The sequence below is a fragment of the Hemiscyllium ocellatum genome, chromosome 18 (genome assembly GCF_020745735.1).
Source record: "Hemiscyllium ocellatum isolate sHemOce1 chromosome 18, sHemOce1.pat.X.cur, whole genome shotgun sequence".
Taxonomy (NCBI): Eukaryota; Metazoa; Chordata; class Chondrichthyes; order Orectolobiformes; family Hemiscylliidae; genus Hemiscyllium; species Hemiscyllium ocellatum.
Genome location: NC_083418.1, coordinates 3,792,757 through 3,814,402, shown reverse-complemented (window position 1 = coordinate 3,814,402; position 21,646 = coordinate 3,792,757).

Genomic DNA, 21,646 nt, shown 5'->3' with positions numbered 1-21,646 from the left:
AGCCGCGTGCTCGATCAGAAGTGCTCCATGTTTAAAACGTGGTCTCTTTTTCTCTTTCCAGGTACACTGTTCGACACATCGGGTTTCTGCAGTTGTTATTGCACGTCCTGAGCAGAAGTTTTGCTTCTCATTAGATACCTTTAATCCCTGTCCTCTGTTCACTGACTCTGGTCAGTGGCAACACTTCCTCTTGCTTGTCAAAGTGCTCATTCCCCACCGGTCCCTCCCCCATCATTACAAACAACTGCACGAAATTGCCACTTAACCATCTTTGTTCCAAAGTGAAATTCACCTGCTTCGGACATCTCTCCACGAAACGGGACTTCTCATCCCTGGACATGGTGCAAGCCAGAGGATTGTGAAGAGATTCTGTGAAAATATTTTTAATTGGCTGTTAAAAAAATGTTTAGGAAGCAAACCATACAATCTAGGCTCCAGCTGTGGAAACCTTGAGAAACGCTTTTGAAATGGAATCAGAGGAGAATGAAGAATTGTGAACTCTCGGACCGAGAAGAGGGCGGGACATTGACTCTGATGATCTCGGGACAGGAACTCATCTGAGACATTGAAAGAATGAGATGGTCCGTACGTGAGGGATACAATCTGCATCTGGTCTCTTGGATAATGAAATACTCTGGAACACTCAAGACAATATCCAAATATTGACTGGGGTCACTGCAGTACGACTACTATTTGTTGATCCGTTTTTGTCCAGTGTGTGCAGGAGGGCTTCCTGACACAGTATGTAGACAGGCCTTCAAGGGACGTGGCTACTGCAGATTTTGTTCTGAGAAACGAGCATGCCAGGTTTTAGATTTGGATGTAGGTGAGCATTTTGGAGACAGCGATCACAATTCTCTCTGGTTAACTTTCTTTATGGAAAGGGATAGGTGTACTCCACGGAGCAAGAGTTTCAGCTGGGGTAAGGGAAATTACGATGCAATGAGGTAGGTTTTAGGCTGCGTGGAATGTGGTAGGAAACTGCAGGGGGGTGAGCACATTAAAAATGTGGAGCTTATTCAAGGAAAATCTCCTGTGTGTCCTAGATAAGTATGGACATGTCAGGCAGGGAGGATGATGTAAAACGCGAGAGCCGTGGTTTACTAAGGAAGTGGAATTCCTGATCTAGAAGAACAAGAAGTCTTATGTGAGGACAAAACGTGAAAACTCAGTTAGAGCGTTCGAGGGTTACAACGATGTCAGAAAAATCCTAAAAAGAGAGCTGCGATGAGCCAGGAGCAGACATGAGAAGTTGTCGGTGGATAGGATCAGGGCAAACCCTCAGGCTTTCCATAGATATGTCGGGAATAAAAGAATGACGAGAGTTAATTTTGGGACAATCAAGGACAATACTGGGAAGTTGTGTGTGGAGTCAGAGGAGATGGGGGTGCCTTAAAATACGTTTATGAAATGATGACAGAGACGAATAGGATAAATAGAATAGGTATTTTCCCTCGGGTAGTGGCGACAAGAACTAGAGGGCATGTGTCTATGGTTAGACTTGAAAGCTCTACAAGGAACATAAGCGATAACATTTTCACGCCGAGGGAGGTAATTGCATGCAATGAGCTGCGAGAGGAAGTGATGGAAACTGGAACAATTAAAGCATTTAAAAGCCACCTGGACATTTCAAAGAATAAGGAGGATTCAGTGGGATAGCGACTGGCAAACGGGAATAGAACAGGCTCGGATATCTGGTCTGAATGGCGAATTGGACCAAGGGGTCTGTATCCTTCGCTCTACATCTCTATGACTCTGAGAATCCATAATCAAGAATAATCACAAATTGTGCATCTGAAATATTATCTCAGCTTGACTTTCAACTGAACCTTAAAAAAGCATTCATCACCTGCAGGTACATGTATTGCATTGCTTCTTGTTTTGCTTAATTCCCCTCCGAACATCCACATTTCACGATATTTCGTCAAATGTGTTGAAACTTATTCATGTTGGCAGTTGGTGGCTTTTTCTGTCTCGACGTATAATTTATTCAATTAGATGACTAGATCAGGCTTGAAATTACTTCGACTTCTAAAGGACGCCATGCCGTGAGCAGGATTCGAAACTGTGCGGGGAAGATCTCAGTGGATTTAAAATCCAACGGCTTAACCTCTCGACCATTACAGCCACAGGGCAGTTAGCACTTTTCATAGCAAAACAACTGAATTCATGAAATACGTAAATTGTTGGAAGAACAAATTGTCCAGACTCAAAGATTTCACCAAATCCTTTGCAGAGACACAGACGAACGTTACCTTAGCAGATTGACAGGCTTTCACCGCAACCTAGATTCTGACACAGCTGAACTTGTGAGATTATTTCTTCATCGAGTTATAGTGTGACGGATGTACACCACACGAAGAGAGGATCATTGTCTCACTGCGGCCGATTGATTTTGACTCAATTGCTCAGCAGTTGGTGCCAAAGTAGATATGTTGTTGAGTTTTAATATTCATCGAAATATGATATTAGAAATATTGATGCTAAGTCCATAAACATTGGCTGCATTCATTGAAAGAAATGTAGGAATGAGAAAGAATGCAGAACCGATTTACAGGAATGGATCCAGCAATTAATCCGAAAGTTCTGACATCTGGTAATTAACTTGTGAGCACAAGAGAGGAAGATTGGCCGAAGATTTGGAACTTGAAATCGTCTTGACGGAATCATTTGCAATGCTTTTGCGCTTGTTCTAGAGGCGTCAAGTCCTAGAGCAATACAGTTTGCAAAGTGGGCCTTCTTTCCAATTTGACCATGGTGGATGGATATACTAAATGAATAGGTGTCATTTGCCAACATTTGGCCCACATCCCTGTAAACCTTGTTAATCATATATCCATGCAGATGCCATTAAATATTACAGTTGAACCAGTCTCCAGCAATTTTTCTGGCAGCTCATTCTGGATGCAACTGAAAAAGTTGCCCCTGACGTCCCTTTTAAATGCTTACCCTCTAATTTTAAACCTATGCTTTCTAAATTTTGACTCCCTCACCAGCAGGAAAACGCTTTGACTAGTCAACCTATCCATGTCCCAATGATTTAATAAATAGCAACGATTTGACTTTATCATATATGTCAGGTGGGAAATTTGTGGAGATTATTTCTCGAATGTTACAGTCTGAAATCTGATTGATGTAGAAAGTCTGATGTATAGATTTTTAGAAATGCATCTTGGAAACTTTTTTAATAAGTCATTGAAGTCTAGCAGCAGTTATACAAATCTGTTGTGAAAGCTGCAGAAGGATTTCAGGGCAGCCGAAAGAAGCATTCTTTCCAATGTATGTTGGCACAGTTCGACCGCATTTGGAATACATTATGAGAAATTATAATCCTCAATTTACGAAAGATACGACTGCTATATCAGGAATACCACGAATGGTGATTAGCCTTGATACCATAGATGAACGTTAGTCCTGTGAATTGAAATTGGGCAAATCCGGCCTTTTTTAAACACTTTCAAAACAAGAGAGGTAATCTCATTGAGAGTAGAAAAAAATTTGAAGAGGTAAACAGAGTGGTGAAGTTAAATTTTGTTCCCTTATTGGTGAATCCCTCTGGAGAGCACAATTTTAAAATGAAGCGTTGTGATTTATGGCCAAGACGAGAACTATTGATTTTTGTCTTAGACTTGAGAAGTCTCGCTATTCTGCACTGTAGTGAGCCTTGGCTATTTGGTCTTTGAATACATCACTATCAGTCAGACCCGCCGACACTTACTGCATCACTATAAACCTGCCCCTCACACTTACTGTCTTAATATCAGCGTGAAACTCTCAGACTTACTGCATCGCTATCCATCTGGCGCCCTCACACTTACTGCGTCACTTTCACTTCGAAACACTCATTTTGACTGCGTCACTGTCAGCCTGACTGTCAAACACTTACTTTGTCATTATCAGTAACTATCATCCTGACAACGTCACACTTGCTGCATCAAGATCAGCATGATCCCCTAAAACCTAATATGTCACTGTGAGCTTCAACACTCACGTCACGTCGAGCATTACTCCTGCACACTTACTGCCTCCCTATTCGCCTTAACCCCTCGTATTTACCTCATCACTATCAGCCTGAGACACTCACACTTACTGGATCACTACAACCTGGCCCCGTGAGTCCAGGAACATCACTGTCAACCTTACTACAACCTTACTGCATCACGATACGCCTGACCCCTCACATGTTCTGCGTCGCTATCACACTGACATCTCACACTCACCGCGTCACTATCACCCTGACCGCTCACAGTTACTGTATCACTACAACCTGACCCCCAGAAAGCATCTGAGTCACTGTCACCCTGACCCCATCGCACTTGTCATGTCATCAGCATGATGGCACATTCACACAGTCTGCTTCACTATCATCCTGACACCTCACACTCACTGTGTCACTACCATCCTCTCCCTCATACTAACCTGCCACTATTATCCTGAGTCGCTCCCACATATTGCGTCACTATCACTCTGCTCCCAACACACTTCCCGCATCACTATCAACCTGACCCCTCACAATTTCACCATCTCTATCAGTCTGACTCCTCACATTTCCTGCATTACTATCACACTGACACTTAACACTTACTGGCAAGTATTAGCCTGATGCCCTCAACTTACTGCATCAATATGAGCCTGAACACTCACATTTACTCCATCACCATCACACGGACTGCCTCACACTCAGTGCGTTACTATCACACTGTCCCCTCCCACTTCCTGAGTCAGGATCACCCTGACTCACGGACACTTCCTGCATCACTATCAGCCTGACCCCTCACACATACTGTGTCACTATCAGCCTGATACCACCACACTCGCTGCGTCTCTAACATCCTGTCCCCCTCACACTGACTGCTTCACTATCACACTGACCCGACACACTTAACGCATCATTATCAGACTGATGCCTCACACTTACTGCGTCAGACTGAACGCTCACACGTACTCCCTCACAATCACCCTGACTGCCGCAAACTCACTACGGCAGTCTCTGCCTGACCCCCTCACACTTACTGCGTCACTAGCACCCTGTCCCCTTTCACTTTATGCGTCAGGATCTGCCTGACAAAGTAACAGTTACTGCATCATATCAGCCTGATCTCCTTCCAATTACAGTGTCACTATCACCCTGACCACTCATTCTTACTCCGTCAGTATTGGTCCGATCCCTCAGACTTACTGCATCACTATCCTTCTGATTCCCTCTCACTGCGTGAATTTCGGGCTGATCCACTCACACAGTCTGTGTCACTACCACGCTGACACCTCACCCACATTGTGTAACTATCATCCTCGCCCCATAACACTTACTGAGTCACTGTCAGCCTCACCCCCTGTAATGGAAAATTAACATTTATTGTGATATCTGTGAAGGCATGGTTGAAACAAAAACTTGGAAAAAAGACAGAAAAAAAGTAAAGTTCAATCTTATTTACAGCTGACTCTCAAGGCCAATAATCTATTATTTTAGCAGTCAATGAATTAGCAAAAAACAACTCCATGTGTGGAAAGGAACTCGACTGATCCAGGTTCCTGGCTTGAGGTGTGATAAGGCAAAGCGATATATAGTATAAAGGGAATATTTGAAAAGCGTCAGGCGCCCCGAACATGAGGCGTCTTGCAAATGCGTCGAATCCACTCTGCAGATTTCAAAAATAAACTTTTTATTTTCTCTAAGTGACATTTGAGTCGGGTCGATTGAAATCCCAGGCAGTAAACTTGGGGGTCCGCCCGGAACCCATTACTGGGTAAGATTCCGAAGATTCCCAGGAGGTGTACGCACCAGATCTTTGAATGTCTTTCACTTCATCTCGAGCGCTGAATTGGCCCCTTTGCGTGAGAGGACTGGGGATACGTGGATCGCCCCTGGGTCGCGGTCCGAATCGAATAGCATCGGGATGAGAGTTGTGGTTGCAGTAATCCGACAAAGAGACTCGTTTGAAGAGAATAAATGAACCAGGAAGAGGGACCAGTGAACTCTCGCGGGGTATTCGAGGAAAACTCAATGAAAAGTATTGCTGTCTCGAGGGAGTTGAAGAGACAGCAATATTAAGGGTGGTTTTAGACTTGGAGCCAGCATAGGCATCGTTAGAGTCGCCAACAATGCACCATTTACGTGGGTTCTTGGTTTACAAAATGACGCAGTCGCGCCCAATGAGAGGGGACCTCTGGAGGTAAAAGCAAATTATTTTGGCAAAGAGAAGATTACGGTATCGTGAGAGTGAAAGAGAGAGAGAGAGAGAGAGAAAGAGAGCGAGACAGACAGAGAGAGAGATGAACACTTTTCCAATATCGATGAAAATCGGTTCCAGCAAGAGCGAAAAAAGAGAGGGTCCACCGAGAACTCGGATGGTCAAGAAAAAACACAATGTGCTAACTAATTATGGCCCAGTTTCTGTACATCAATTAGCAATGTAAATCAAGGAATGTGATTTTCCAGAGGAAGGAAGTTTTCGTAACATGCAGTTACAAATGCTGAGGTCCCGTTTGGAGGACAGAGAGAAGGAGAAACGGAAGGGGAAAATAGAACCTGTGAATTGGAGAGATTATAATATGTTCAAGGCTGAGCCTGATTTCAGGGAAAGAATATCTTGAATCAAAATTAACTCAGTTACACGTACAAACACCAGCACACATACACACACACGCACACGGAAAAGAAGCTAATGATGCTGTACAGTGTCTTAAGACTGGATTAGATCCTGTGCCCTCTAAGAACGACAGCCCCCCTACGAGATCCACTTCGTGAAGGTTCCAAGTCAACGGTCGCCGCCTCAGGGTCTGCTGAATCACTGATAGCATATCGTACCCATTACCACTTGAATCAAGAAGCCCAAAAGAAGTTGAGACAGTGTCCCAGTATGTTAAACGCCTCACGAAAGTCGATAACGTCTATTATGGACTGATACCACCCAAGAACATAACGACGGCAGAGACCACACCGTATGAGGCGCACCTGATGAGCAGCTTCATCAACGGAATGAAGTATGAAACAACAAAAAGGTAAAAAGATACATGGATTACCCGGGACACGGGAAAGCTGAATTTGATAGAACAACACGTGATACATGCTGAAAAATTGCTGGCCCAAGCGAATGATAACCAGAAATTAAAGATGGGACAGCAATCACGTAAACCTCAGCTTATGATGATGCAAATGGTCGTTCAGCCGTTGGAGGGAGGAACTGCGGGAAAAGAGAGAGGCACTGGTGGAGGTCGCAAAAGAGGAAGATGAAGGGATCGTAAAAGTGCGCTGGCAGTGATAGATCTGGCTGGTGCTTTGTCGGAGCAGTGGTCGAGACAGTGCCCGCACAGACAGCCTCAATCGACCCTGTAGGCTGGACAACATGGTGACTGACAGTGGAAGACATAGGTTGAGGACTGCAGCCCACAAGGTACAGGTAAACTCTTTCCTTTATACTTGGCAACGAAGAATCGCTTATGATAATCTCTTCTACTAACCTAACGGGCACTGAGATGTGTCCGAATTCTATATTGAACATTGAGATTGCGAAGTGTGGACAATATGTTCAAGAGAACATTGATGCGTATATGTCGATGCCAACCTCTATGTTATATGTGGAAGGTACACAAGTTACCTTTTTGGTTGATAGATAGCCAGCACTTTCATTCCTCAAATCAAGCCAGTTCAGAGAGTTGACGCCAGTAAAGATCAGTGGAAGGTTCCTGAAATCAATGCATGCATCCTGTGTCGTTATATGAGAGAGTTTTACGGCACTCATATTGTGTGAAGTCAGTAATGTGTATACATTCCAATTCTCAATTCTGTTCACGGAATTCTGCCTCTTAAATTTGATGGCTCTGTATCGCATAGTGAGACTGAGGTTGTATTTGGTCAGGACTGCGAGGCCTCTAGGAATTCTCTGGGGTGTCTGCGTATACAGAAAACCGAAAAACATTGACCAAATACTTAACTTCACCAGCAACCATCCCAACACTCACAAACAAAGCTGTATCAGAAAACGACTCCAACGAGCGTTACACATTTCAGCACAGACGATCTTCAGAAAGCAGAGGGGAACCACCAAGAAGAACGGATACTCAAAAAATGCAGTCCGCAGATTCCTCAGGAACAAACCATGACAAGTAGACATCACAGAGCCAGAAACCCGATCGAACTTTCCATACATAAAATAAGTCTCCGAAATGGCAGCCAGACTATGAAGACCCCTCGGAATCCCACCAACACTCTCAAACAAAAACTAACAAACTTAAAAGACCCAGTACAACCCATGGACAAAACCAACGTCATCTACGAAATGCCATGAACGGACTGCCACAAACACAATGTAGGACAAACAGGAAGAAAGTTAGCCACCAGGATACACAACACCAGCTAGCCACAAAAAGACACGACCTTCCCTCCTCCGTAGCTTTTCACACGGATGAAACAAAAACACCACTTCGACTGCGACAGGCTAAGAAAGACATGCCAGAGAATTTCACGAGGCCGAGCTCTCCAACCACAGTACCAGAAAAAATATATATATCTCGATAGCATCTATCAACACTCCAGAAAACGAATAGGAAATGACATCACCACAAACACCATGAACCCTATCCAGGACAAACATATAAATAGAAAGCAGGAGACAACAGCTTCGCTTCACTTGGAGTTCGCCACTGATGACGTTACCTAGCCAGGTAATGAAACGTCTGGATATCAAACCTTCAGCTCAGCGAGCAAACCTACACTCTAAGCCTAGTAGTGACAGTGGGACACCATTTTTCAATAACACCCTACTGCAGATCAGTGATTATTTGGGAATAAACCTGCAATAACACTGTGCCTACCACCAAACAAATGGTAGGACAGCGGAAAGAGAAAATTCTACCTTAAAAAAATAAATTGATAAAATGTTGTGAGGAACTAGGGATGACATGGACAAAGCCACTTCCAATTGTGCTCTTGTGTATGAGAGAGAGATGAAGAGGGATAGCTAACCTTAGCCCGTTTGAGATTTTGTTTGGTCAGTCGGCAAACACAGGAATTGTCCCAAGACTCAAGGGAAGACAGATAACAGGCCACTGTGAGAATGAGATGTTGTGTTACTGCATGAAACTCTCTATCTTTTTGTCCCAAATACCGAATCAAGTGAAGTCAGCACTACCCCAATCAGCAGAAGGGAAGACGCATGATCTATAACCTGGAGCAGGAACAGTGACGAAATACTTTAGGAGGGAAAACAGGAAGGCGAAGAGGTGGCTGCGACCGTTTCAAGTACGCGTTACTGTACAGAGAGCTGTTAAGCTCGTTGGAAGAGCCACGTGGATACACGCCAGCCATTACAAACTTGCAGCTGGAACTGACGAGACATCGCACAAGCCCAAAATCAATTTAGTGCAAGTATTTATGAGAAGCCTTCAGCAAATGTGGGGCTTCCCCAGCTCACACTGTTGACAAGCCCCCTGGTAGGGCGATTCATAAGGGCAGGTGCGTCTGGAATGCAGCGATAGAAGGTAATCTGAACTGAGAGGGCGAAGTGGATCTTTACATGCGACCCATAGCTATTCAGTATCAAGGACGACTAGAAATTCGACAATTAATATTTACACAGGGATCCATGCCGGACTGGTGACTGGCACTTAGTAGTAGCCACCACGGCAAAAGTGGCACCTGACATGGAAATAGATATTCTATGATCAAGGTAAGACTCAGAAACGCAATGAGGGGGTCTCATAGTATGGAATAGATAGATCCTTCTCCGACATCTGTGGACGAGTGAATATAGTGGTGCAGCCGCCCCCGCCCCCCGAGATACAGTGCAGAATGTACTACAGCAGATAGTAAGCCTGGGGCTTGGCAACCAATCAAACCAGATCATGCACGCAAGCCCAAGCCTGGCAAAGGGCATTAATGACATACCCGAACCCGAAGGGAGACAGCCGTGGATAGAGAGCGAGTCTAAAGCTGGAGGGGAATTTGCTTGCTGGAGATAAATGGCGTCCATCCGACGCCAGTAATTTGGGAGCTGCGAAGGGCCATTGCTAGATGTGAAGGGAACAGAGCATGTGCTTTGGTCCTAAAACAAAACTAGAGATTAGACGTTGGCTACACTTGTTGGATAGGTTTGGACACTGCCCAACGGTAGACTGCCCAGAAAATTACTGAGACCCTGGCGAGAAATGCCAGCTGTCTGCTTCCGCCTGATGCGCCGAGCCTGACCTTGATAGTGGGGGCCGATTAGGGCAAATCTCGTGTCACCAGACGAACTCCAGGCTAACTACAGTCCCAAGCCTTACACGCAACCGACCACAGCCTTCCACATAGTGGATTGCAGGGGAGAAACGTGTATTTTCACCAATCGGGGGAGACTCCTTTTGGGTATCTCCCAGTGTACCTTGATGCTGTACTTGAACAATGACCCTTGTACAGCAACATACGCAAATGATACGATCATAAACATTGCTTGTTTATTTATCAATGGTCAGACCATGAGTGGCACGGTGGCACAGGTCTCAATTCCCGCGTCATGCGACTGACAGCGTAGTGTGCACATTCTCCCCGTGTCTGCCGTGGGGTTGCTCTGGTTTCCTCCCACAGTCACAAAATATATGCAGGTAAGGTGAACTAGCCATGCTAAATTGCCCGTAGTGTTAGGTAAATGTATGGGTGGGTTGCGCTTCTGCCAGTGTGTGGACTGGTTGGGCGGAAAAGCCTGTTTCCACACTGTAGGTAATCTAATCCAATCACGATGGCATGTTGAGAGGAAGAGTACCACTAATCCCCCGGGGAGAAAGGGGTGCTGCTACCCGGCGATACTGTCCAATTAAACAAAAGTGTTCGCCCCGAAGGGCAGCAATTGCCGAACTCGAAGGGGCATCCCACTGCATTGGAATGGGTACACACTCGCAGAACATCCTCGCATATGGTGTGTTAGCAAATGAGACGGAGGAAGGCCGAGCACTCATTAACACTGAGTTAATGGCGGATAGGAAGTAGTGACACAAAATCGATTTGTACTAGCTAAACTGACGGCCAAGAGAGGGGTCGTTTGTCATTTATCTCAAGAGGGTTGGAATATAAAAGCACTGTTGTGCGACTGAGACTTTTTAAAGTTCTGATTAGGCCCCATTTGGAGTACTGTGTCCAGTTTTGGTCCCCACACATCAGGAAGGACATGCTGGCACTGGAGCATGTCCAGCGGAGATTCACACGGATGATCGCTGGAATGGTAGGTCTAACATATGAGGAACGGCTGAGGATCCTGGGACTGTATTCATTGGAGTTTAGAAGATTAACGGGAGATTTAACAGAAACTTCCAAGATAATACATGGCTTGGAAAAGGTGGACGCTAGGAAATTGTTTCCATTAGGCGAGGAGACTAGGACCCGAGGATACAGCCTAAGAATTAGACGGGGTCAATTCACAACAGAAATACGGAGACATTGTTTCAGCCAGAAAGTGGTGGGGCTTTGGAATTCATTGCCGCAGAGTGCCGTGGAGGCCGGGACGCTAAATGTCTTCAAGGCAGAGATTGTTAAATTATTGATGTCACAAGGAATTAAGGGCTACGGGGAGAATGCGGGTGAGTGGAGTTGAAATACCCATCACCAATGATTGAAAGGTGGAGTGGACATTATGTGCCGAATGGCCTTACTTCCATTACTAAATCCTATGGTCTTATGGTCTGCAAAACGTTAGGTACCTCATGCTGTATTAATATTGCTGATGATTCCAAAAATTTTAATGGTTTAATAAATGATATGATGGCATCAAAATATCTGCTTGCACGAGCAGATGACTCCTGCTCCCGATAGCTCACCTCCCTTATGGAGGATGGGTGTATTGGACACAACACGTTCTACTAGTTTTAGGACTGGTCTTATTCATACTGTTTTGCATAAGACCCTAGTTGTGTCCCTGCCTACACCACTTGCTTATGAATGCAGGAGGATACGAAATGGTATAACTTTATGTTCCTTCCTTGTCTTCAGGAGCAGGAAATGTCAACACAGGCAATTGTCTGCTTATTACACATATTCTCAAAATGCGTTCAATGAGGATTCACATGGAGAAGCTATTTGGGAAAATTCGAAGACTTAACACTGTGGAATATTCTAATATGGATTTTGAATTCGTTGGCAAATAGAAACTGAATGGAATTAAATTGTCTTTCATTGTTGATTAACAACATGTTGCTCAACATAAAACTAATTGGGGGTGTGAGTTGAGAGCAAGATAGAAAGAATTATAAGGATGGTCTAGAAAAATTGCATGCGCAAGTAAGTTGATGCAGTCCAGTGTGAATTCGTATGAATTTATGCAAACTGGAGAGGGATTACAGCACAATCAACAGGCTGACACGGGAAGTCGAAATATTGTCACTTGGAAATGATTAGTTCATCTCAGTATGCATCCATTAAAGGTTAGAATAAATGGAACGGAATCTGATTGAAATACATAAAATTCTCACAGGAATACAGAGATTAGCTGGATGTTTCCCCGATTGCAGAGTATACAACGAGGTGTCCAAGACTTAGCATGGTTCGGCGAACAATTAGGCCTGACATGAAGAAACATTTCTTCAGTCAGAGAGCACACCTCTGTAATTCGCTACCACATAAAGTTAATGAGGGCAGTCCGACATAAGGTTTTGGAGGCCAGGTTACTGAGTATATGTAAGGATACATTAATTGCATTTGATTTATTATAAAAAAAAACAACGCTTCAAAGGGCGTGAAGAGAACGCAGGAATATAGGATGAAGAGTGTGGATTATGTAGAATGACAGAACGTGCTATAGGTGACTGACTTGGACATGGACTGGAACTAAGAGTCAAAAGCTTCAGATGAAAACGAGCACGATGCTTGCGACGCTGATGCTGAAGAGACGAATTCAGTAAATTAATCGTGACACCGTAAATAGAACCTTTTGTGTCAACAGAGTTAATTGTGCGGGTCAGGAGAAGTCACTACAGGAGATTCTCAGGCTGCCAGTTTTTCGGTATCAATGAAAACAAACGTTCGAGCAGTTTCTAACAGGTGAAGGACATTGTAAAGTTGTTTAAGCAATATGCTTGACCTGACTTTGACAGATGCCTACGATTGCAGTTGTCTGGAGGGCTGGTATTTAGCAGTTGGAGCTTTCTTCACTTGACTGACCTTCAATTTCTTTTCTGGGAATTAAGCTTTCTGAGCTGTTTTCTCGTTTGGATAAGATTTGTTCCAGTGAAAAAAAAAGAAATTGTCTTCACTATGGAAGCAGACAGTTTTCACAAATATTCAAGGCATACCTCCAGTACATTCAATCTTGTGCACATGGTGCAAAGTGCAAACGTTTTGACTGCACTCAAGCAAGTGGAAATTAACGATTCGAAAGGCTGCACCTTCCCCATTCAGTGACAAATCACCGTGCATGAACTTCACCACACACATGGGAAAAAGATCTACGACGCAGATTTGTCATCCTGCAGAAATTTCCCAATGTCAGTCCTTAAATCTGTTGATCACAGGAACATCATTTCAAATGGGCGATTCTGGTTAAGTTTCGTAATATCACTCCTCCACATTAGCGAAATCAGGTTTCCTTTTATAGTTTGTATCTTCCTTAATGTTCAGCTATTTCCAACTTATATACACGCAGAACGTTGCGCCAGTGGATTCCAATTGTGTTGGGGTGTGTCGTGGAGCGGGTTGGTGTTTTGAATATGTGCAGATACATGTTAGCGAGAATTAGCACTTTGTTTTTTGATTAGATTCCCTACATTGCGGAGACAGGTCCTTCAGCCCAACAAGTCCACAACGATACCTCAAAGCGTAACCCAATCACATGCATGCCCCTACCCGTTTATCCTACATTTACACGTGGCAAATGCACCTAACCAACACATCCTGGAACACTATAGGGAAATTCGCATGGCCATTCCGCTGACTTCTAAGTCCTTGGGTTGTGGGAGATTCTTACATTATCTAACAATAGAAATTCGGATGCAAGAAAAAATCAACAAAATATTTCAATGAACCATTTTGTACTCATTACGCCCGAGGTATGACAAAGGCTGCTTGACATTTTTTTTGTGTGATGATCTCTAAACGTTGGAAAGAATGAACAGAGCTTGCATGCAGGAAGACACAATTTTCTTAATGCGCCCTATCATTTTCTACAGAACGTGTCTTACTTACAAGTCTGTATTTCGGGTTGAAAAATACAAAACCACTCCGTTTCAATTTCTGCTTCAACCCGCACGCATCTGCCGTAAATTTCCTTATAATGTCATGCAACATTTTAGCTATGTTGACAACGTTACGTGATTTTTGCTGCCATGTTGTTGAGCGGAGGTACATATCATAACTTCAGTATTTGATTCACAATTGTCATTAGCGGTGGGAGGTTGGTACAAAGTAATTCCAGATCGACACAATCCTCGTTGGAACGCAGTGTCTTCGGAGCAACTAAGGATTGATAATAAATGCTGCCCTATCCAGCCACATAATCATCCCATGAATGATTTTTTGAACATCAATAGTGTGAAGTTTGGGAATGAAATGCACGAGATGGAATTGTTCTGGCAAAAGAACCAATTGAGGCATTCAAGAGTATTGGGTGATTATGCAGAAAGAAACAGTGTGCAAAATTAAGGCGAAAAATCCGGAGACATTCAGAAGTAATGATTCTCATTTAACAATCGCCACCAGGCACGTTTCGGATGGGGTTCGATAGAATATTCCCAGGAATGGAAATCTTCATATTTGGGCAATGTTTGAAGGCTGTGGATCTATACGTGATGAAATTTGGAAGTATGAAGGGCAGTCTTATTCAAACATAAAGAATACTGCAGTGTCAATGTTGGAAAGTTATTTGCATTTTTGGGAGAGTCTCCTAACCGAGTTCACAATCTTGGCATAACGGGAAGACCTTTTAGAACGGAGCGAAGGAGATATGTAGATGTTGGAAAGGTATTTTCATTTTTGGTAGAGACTCCTAACCGAGTAAAAAATGAGGTCTGCAGATGCTGGAGATCACAGCTGTTAATGTGTTGCTGGTTAAAGCACAGCAGATTAGGCAGCATCCAAGGAATAGGAAATTCGACGTTTCGGGCATAAGCCCTTCATCAGGAACCTTCATACTCATCAGCCCTTCTACTCCTAACCGAGTATATAGCCTTGGATAAAGGGAAGACCTTTTAGAACGGAGAGAAGGAGAAACGTCTTCAGCCAGCGACTGGTGAATTAAGGGAATTCACTTGCACGGAAGGCGCTGGAAGCCAGGTCAAAGCGTACATTTAAGACACAAAGAGGTTAATGAGTATCAAGGAAAACAAAAATAACGCGCAAAAGTCAGGACACTACTGTTGAGAAACTGAACATCCATGATTGAAATGTTGCGAAGACCCAATGGGCTCAATTACGTAACTTCTGCTCCTATGCCTTCACGTCATTGATATTCGATATGTGTCCTTTTCCATCATAACAATTTTTTGATTCTATGAACTGTGTCTTCAATCCAATTTATCACTATCCCCATCTGACTTCAGGTGGTCCAAAATATATTTGGCTTACGGAAGCGCAGAGACAACATTCTGCGATGATTCTTGCAGTACAATAAATACTTAGCTGGACTCCGGACGTTTGTCCACAGTGCAGTTTTTAAGGGCATGAAACATGGTCGCTTCCTTCACTGAAAAAAATTGAAAACTTTAAAATTAATTTTATCAATGCAAATGTGATTTTGAGAACAATGGAAGACCCCTGTACGAGAGAGTGAATGTCGGATCTTTGGCGTGTCCGCCGGCTAACCGTGAACAGACAGAAGAGCACGAGTAACTGATTTGTTCTGGAAAGCCTGCTCCACTATTTAAGATGATTACTAACGCTCGAACACATCTAATCATTGTACAGGCACAACCACATGAAGGTTTATGCCGTTGTTATTTTGAAAAACGAACACACATACCTGAAAGACACTCAAAGACCGAATATCCATGGCTCACTGTACTGGACAATTGCAAAACTTCACAAGGATTAGGTTAAAATCAAATAATCCTCATCGTGGGAATAAATCAGAATACCTTGTTTTAACTTGTGCCCACCTGCTTCCAGATTCGTTAATGAGAGAACACAACTTAACTGCACCATCCTGTATATCTCTTCAAATATTTTGCAACTTTAGCTGAGATAATCTCTCATGATTTGAAATTGTAAAAAAAAACATAATGCCGGATTTGCCCAATTTTAACTCCAAGGACAAACACCCATCTCTGGCGTCAATGGTAATGAACATTTGTGGTATCCTATATACGCAATAGTAGCTTTCCTAAATTGAGTATTATAATTACCCATACACGAACCGAGCTACCATACATTGGAAATAAGACTTGTTTCTCGTGCCTTAAAAAGGGTAAAGATTTAAAAGGGACCTAAAGGGCTACTTTTTCACTCATGTCTAGAATGAGCTGCCAGAGAAAGTGGTGAGGACTGGTAAAACTGCAACATTCAATGGCATCTTTACGTGTATATGAGTAACAAGTTTTAGAGGGATGTGGGCCAAATGTTTGCAAATGGGACCAGATTAGTTTCGGATATTTGTCCAGGATGGTCAGGTTGGAGCAAAGAGTCATTTTTCGTGCTGTATTGTTGTGTGACTTGAGGACTCTTGAACAACTGCGAAAACAATGCAAATGATTGCATCAAAACAATTTCCAGTTACAAATTTTCAGGCAATCTTCCTCTCTTATGCTCATAACTTCTTTACCTAATGTCAGAACTTAAGAGTTTCATTCTTGCATCCATTCCTGTAAACCGATTCTGCATTCTTTCTTATTCCGATATATTTTCTCTCATGTGCGTCCATACTAAGGTACGCAGCATGGATATTTCTGATAACATATTTCATGGAAGAATACCAAGCACTTCATCACGATCGTATCTGCATGCGACTCTACTTTCAAAACATTATGAACCTGCACTCCAAGGTCACTTTGTTCAGCAACATTTCCCAGAAACTTGCCATTGAGTGTTGCTCAAGAAAAAGCAGAGCCGACCATAGATGTTCCCTGAACCGGTCCTGAATTTAGGAGCAATGGATCCAGTAAATCATATTCGAGGAAATCCAGGTAAAACTCTGGTGTGTTGCAATAGTTCTTTGGGGCCATGCATGGAAATAACAGACGGCAGAATCGGGTAGATAGAGAGTAGATAATCTTTATTTATCATTTCTACCACATACAACTGCAACAATAAAAACGAGACTGCGTTGCTCCAGGAGCAATGTGCTATTTTCACACAGAAGCTACATGACAGTACAGTCTATGCAGCGTAGCATAAAGTGCATAAAAATTGCAGAAGATGCCAGACAGCGCAGTAATTCCTGAGAAGACGATAGGGAAAATGGTGGGCAAATTACAATGTAACAGTGAATGATCATTAATCAAATATTGTTTCAGCAGCCATTCAAAATATCGTCCAAAATTTGCAACTGGAAGAGAGTGTAACCATGCAGTGTTAAGAATTCTGAAGGCTTGTGTGAAGAAAGCTTTGTAGAATCTGGCCGTGAGAGATTCAATGCTCTGTTATTGTCTGCCAGATGGCAGGAGGGTGAAAACCTTTACTCAAAGATTTGTGGGTCGTTCACAATGCCGTTGGCCTTGTAAATGCAATGTATGGTGAAGATGTCTGTCATGGAGAGAAGAAGATTCCGCTGATAAGTTCAGCTTTCCTCACAACCCGTTGTCGGGTCTTATGATTCACGTTGATGGAATTCCCGAACCCGGCAGCGATGCAGCTGCTCAGTGTATTCTCAATTATCCATTTGTAGAAGGTGAGGAAATGAAATGTCAAATGGGATTTCCTCAAACTACGCAGAATGGAGACGCTGCTGGTCTTTCTTGGCTATGAAGCTGGTGTTGAGTGACCAGGTGAGATTATCTGAAAAATGGATGCAAACAAATTTGGTGCTCTTCACAATCTCTACGGGCAAAACGTCGACATCTTGCAGAGACTGACCGGTCTGAGTTCTCATTAAATCACAACCATCTATTTCGATTCGTCCGTGTTATTAGACATTTTGTTGGCTCTGCACCCGTCCCCTTGCTTCAGCACCTTCTCTCTGTATGCTGACTCTTCGCTACTGCTAATGAGAACCAGTACCGGCGTGTCAACAGTGAACTTACTAATATAATTTGAGCTGGACATCTATGCTCAGTCGCCTGAATGCACGGTGATCACCCCGGAGCACACAGCCCCAGGGTGCCTCAGTGTTCAGTGTGATGCTGTTCGAGATGCTGTTCCCAATCCCGACTGACTGAAGACTCCCAGTTACAGTGGGACGTTTTCAAGCGCAACAGACTCAGCTTTCCAAAAAAGTGCTGACGAATGATACTGAAGATAATGAACAGTAACCTGATTGTATGTCTCCTCCTTTATGAGGTGGGTGAGGGACACTTGCAAGGTACTGAAGATGGCATCATCTGTTAAGCGGCTGGAACGATATACACACTGCAGAATGTCGAATGAAGGTAGGGGGTGGGGGGCATCAGCGTCTAAATATGCTTCATGACGAGCATCTCGAAACAGTTCATGATGATGAGTGTAAACGCAACGGAGCAGAAATCACTGAGGCAAGACACTGAAAAATTCTTCAGCACAAGGAAAATGGTAGTGGCCTTGAAGCATATTGGAACAAAGGTAGAACTCAAGGAAATTTTAAAGCAGTCCATGGGAACATCTACCAGCAAGTCAGTCCATCCTCTGAGCAATCTGCGAACCATCTGAGCAATATGTGGTCCAGCAGGCTTACGTGGGATTACTCAGCATAGAGTTTTCCTCACGTCAGTCCTAAGAAGACACAACACCACTGCATTGCGGCAGTGGCAGATGATGGCCTTTCTCGCTTCTACATCATTTCATGCCTCTAACCATGCACAGAAGCTGTTCAATTCATCTGGGAGGTGGGTATCACCAACACAAGTATTCGATGCTTTGCTGTCTTTGGTGATGGCCTTAATACCCTTCAATATACTCAGCATATCACCACTGTCCTGATAAAGGCGATATGTTCTCCGTGCGTATGCATGCTTTATCTCCTTGATGGTGCATGACTATCATCTCTCGCTGCCTCAGGGATTCACGAATTAAGGTCTTATATATGGCTTTAACATTTTTTTCATGGTTCATGGAAGCTGATTTAAAATGAAATTTCACAAGATATTTTAGCATAAATTTTCAGCTGAAAACAATTACTCTCGTGTTATCTCAGTCTTGCAATATCAGGCAGGGATATTGAATGCAAGAACAGAAAATCACTAGAAGTATTTACTGCTCCACATTTCATACAGCTAATCAATCAAAACGTGAAATAAAACTGCGATTACAATGATCTACCCGAGGTGGACTTCTTTTAAATTCCAGTTCGTGACTAATGGTGGACAACGAGACAGAGAAAAAAATAAGCGAATGAGATAATGAAATGTATAGACATGTTTCACAATTCAGGCTCTTTGACAGTTCAGAATGTGAGGAATCGCTGACTTTGTCAATGATTTGCGATGACCCAGGACGCCCTAATACATGTGGTCAATAATTAGGGGATATTACGCTCTTTCTACAAATGCGAATGTAGCATCTTATTAACAATGTATAATTATGCAGTTTTTAATTGTTTTAATTCAAATGCCATTATTTATAAGCTGCAAGTATATTACATATGAAAGTTAGGTGAAACATGAACTGAGGCACAGTTGAGAATTATATACACCAGGAATCAACAATAACGCACATGGAAAGGAAATTAATGCAAAAGCAATATTTGCCTATTGCAGACAGAGGCAAGAGAACGTTTAGAATTTTGGAACGTAACAATCACAAATTAAAACTTGAATTATCACCCTGTGGCTGTCTTCACGGATAAAGAGAAAAGGAAGCACGATTCGATTGTTCAGAACGCTGCTGATGCACACCAATCAAACAAAAGCTCAACTGCCATCCTTCAGCTTCACACAAAGATGATTTATAATGCTGGAAATGCACAGCAGTGCTGCCAGCACCATGGAATCAAAAGCGGGTTCGACAGTTCAGCTGATAAACTTCGATTAGATTTGAAATATACTGCCAGATTTGCTGAGCATTACGATAATTTTCAATCTTTCTTCTCTCTCGCCTTCAAAGGAGTAATGTGAGTCTACATCAGAAACAGCCATCTGTCAATAGTTCAAGCTGTTATTCAATAGAGAAGAACTGTTTGAAATTCTCCGACAGTTTTCAATGAATTCAAGACGTGTGCAGAAGTGAAGACGCCGGTTCATATATGTCTTACCTGATGTCCGTCTTCCAACGTAGATTTGATTCAGTTGGTCCGCTACGGTCCAGGTAAAGTTTTAAAAAGTCAACATAGATCGAGCAGCTAACGGAGTAGAATTGATTGTTAATTACTCCTGGGTGCAAGGTGTTCAGAAAAGACAGGAAAGCAAGGAAACGAGGATTATTGGTGGCATTAGTCGAAGAGAATATTGAAGTGATGAAAGAGGGCACCGTAGGAGTTCCAAAGATAAAACAGGGCCAAAGATAAGTATTAAGATGTGTTCAATTCCATCGAGCAGTGTAGTTCATAGATCACCAATTCTGGAACGGTAGCCCTTGACAAAATCGGAAGCACTGTTCATATTGAGAAAGTCAAAAATAGCATTTTGTATCATCGTTTTCTGAAGCGATAAGTCTATCGTGGCATCTTATTTTGTATGTGATTAAACATATTTCCATACATTTGCACACAGGAAAACCATTTATCGTGTCAAATTGTACAGACGTTGATTTGATTCCGACTGATTATCCCATGCTAATCAATATTAAAAATAATGATCAGGAGCATCTATGTCATTGCCAAGTAATTCTGACATGGCAGCCTGTGAACTCTTCATTTTGAAAAAGTTGGCACATTATTCTCTCTCTTAAAGTTAGTGTGTTCGTACCTTCTTCCAAGTGTACACTGACAAATTATCACCCGTGCTCCAAGTCCAATGTGATGCTTTGTCTTCCTCTAGGTTTCATATCGGCATTCTGTCAAGTTCCTTCACATTCAGCTCATTCCATTTCTTCCTTGTCTTGTGGAGCAAGAAACTTCATCGCAGATAATTGTCTGGTTATGACATAGATTCTCAGAATGCTGTTCATCCAGTCTCACATGGCGAAGCTACTTGGGAAAACTAAAAGACTTGAACCTTCGCAGAAAACTCTTTGATAGATATGAGTTGGCTTGCAAAAAGAAATAGAATGGAATCAAATTGTCTTCTTTCTAGGTGAAGCGTTGATTAACCGCAAATTGCTGCAAAATAAAACTAATTGGGATTGTGAGCTCTGAGGAAGATAGAATGTCCAGAAAAATTGTATGTGTAGCCAAGCTGATGCAGTACAGTGTGAATTCGCATGAATTTGTGCAAAATTATTTCAAAAAGGAAGAAGTTGAGAGGAGTAACATGTTGAATCTGTGCATGTTAAGCAGAATTAGCACCTTTTTTAAAAATGGAAACACTAAGTTGCGGAAACAGGTCGGCCCAACAAGTACACACCGACATTGCAAGAGTAACCCAATTATTAACATTTCCCTTTCCCCATGATCCTTTATTTACAACTGACAAATGCACCTCACCGAAGCATGCTTGAACATGGTCAGTTCTGCTAAGCTGCATATTT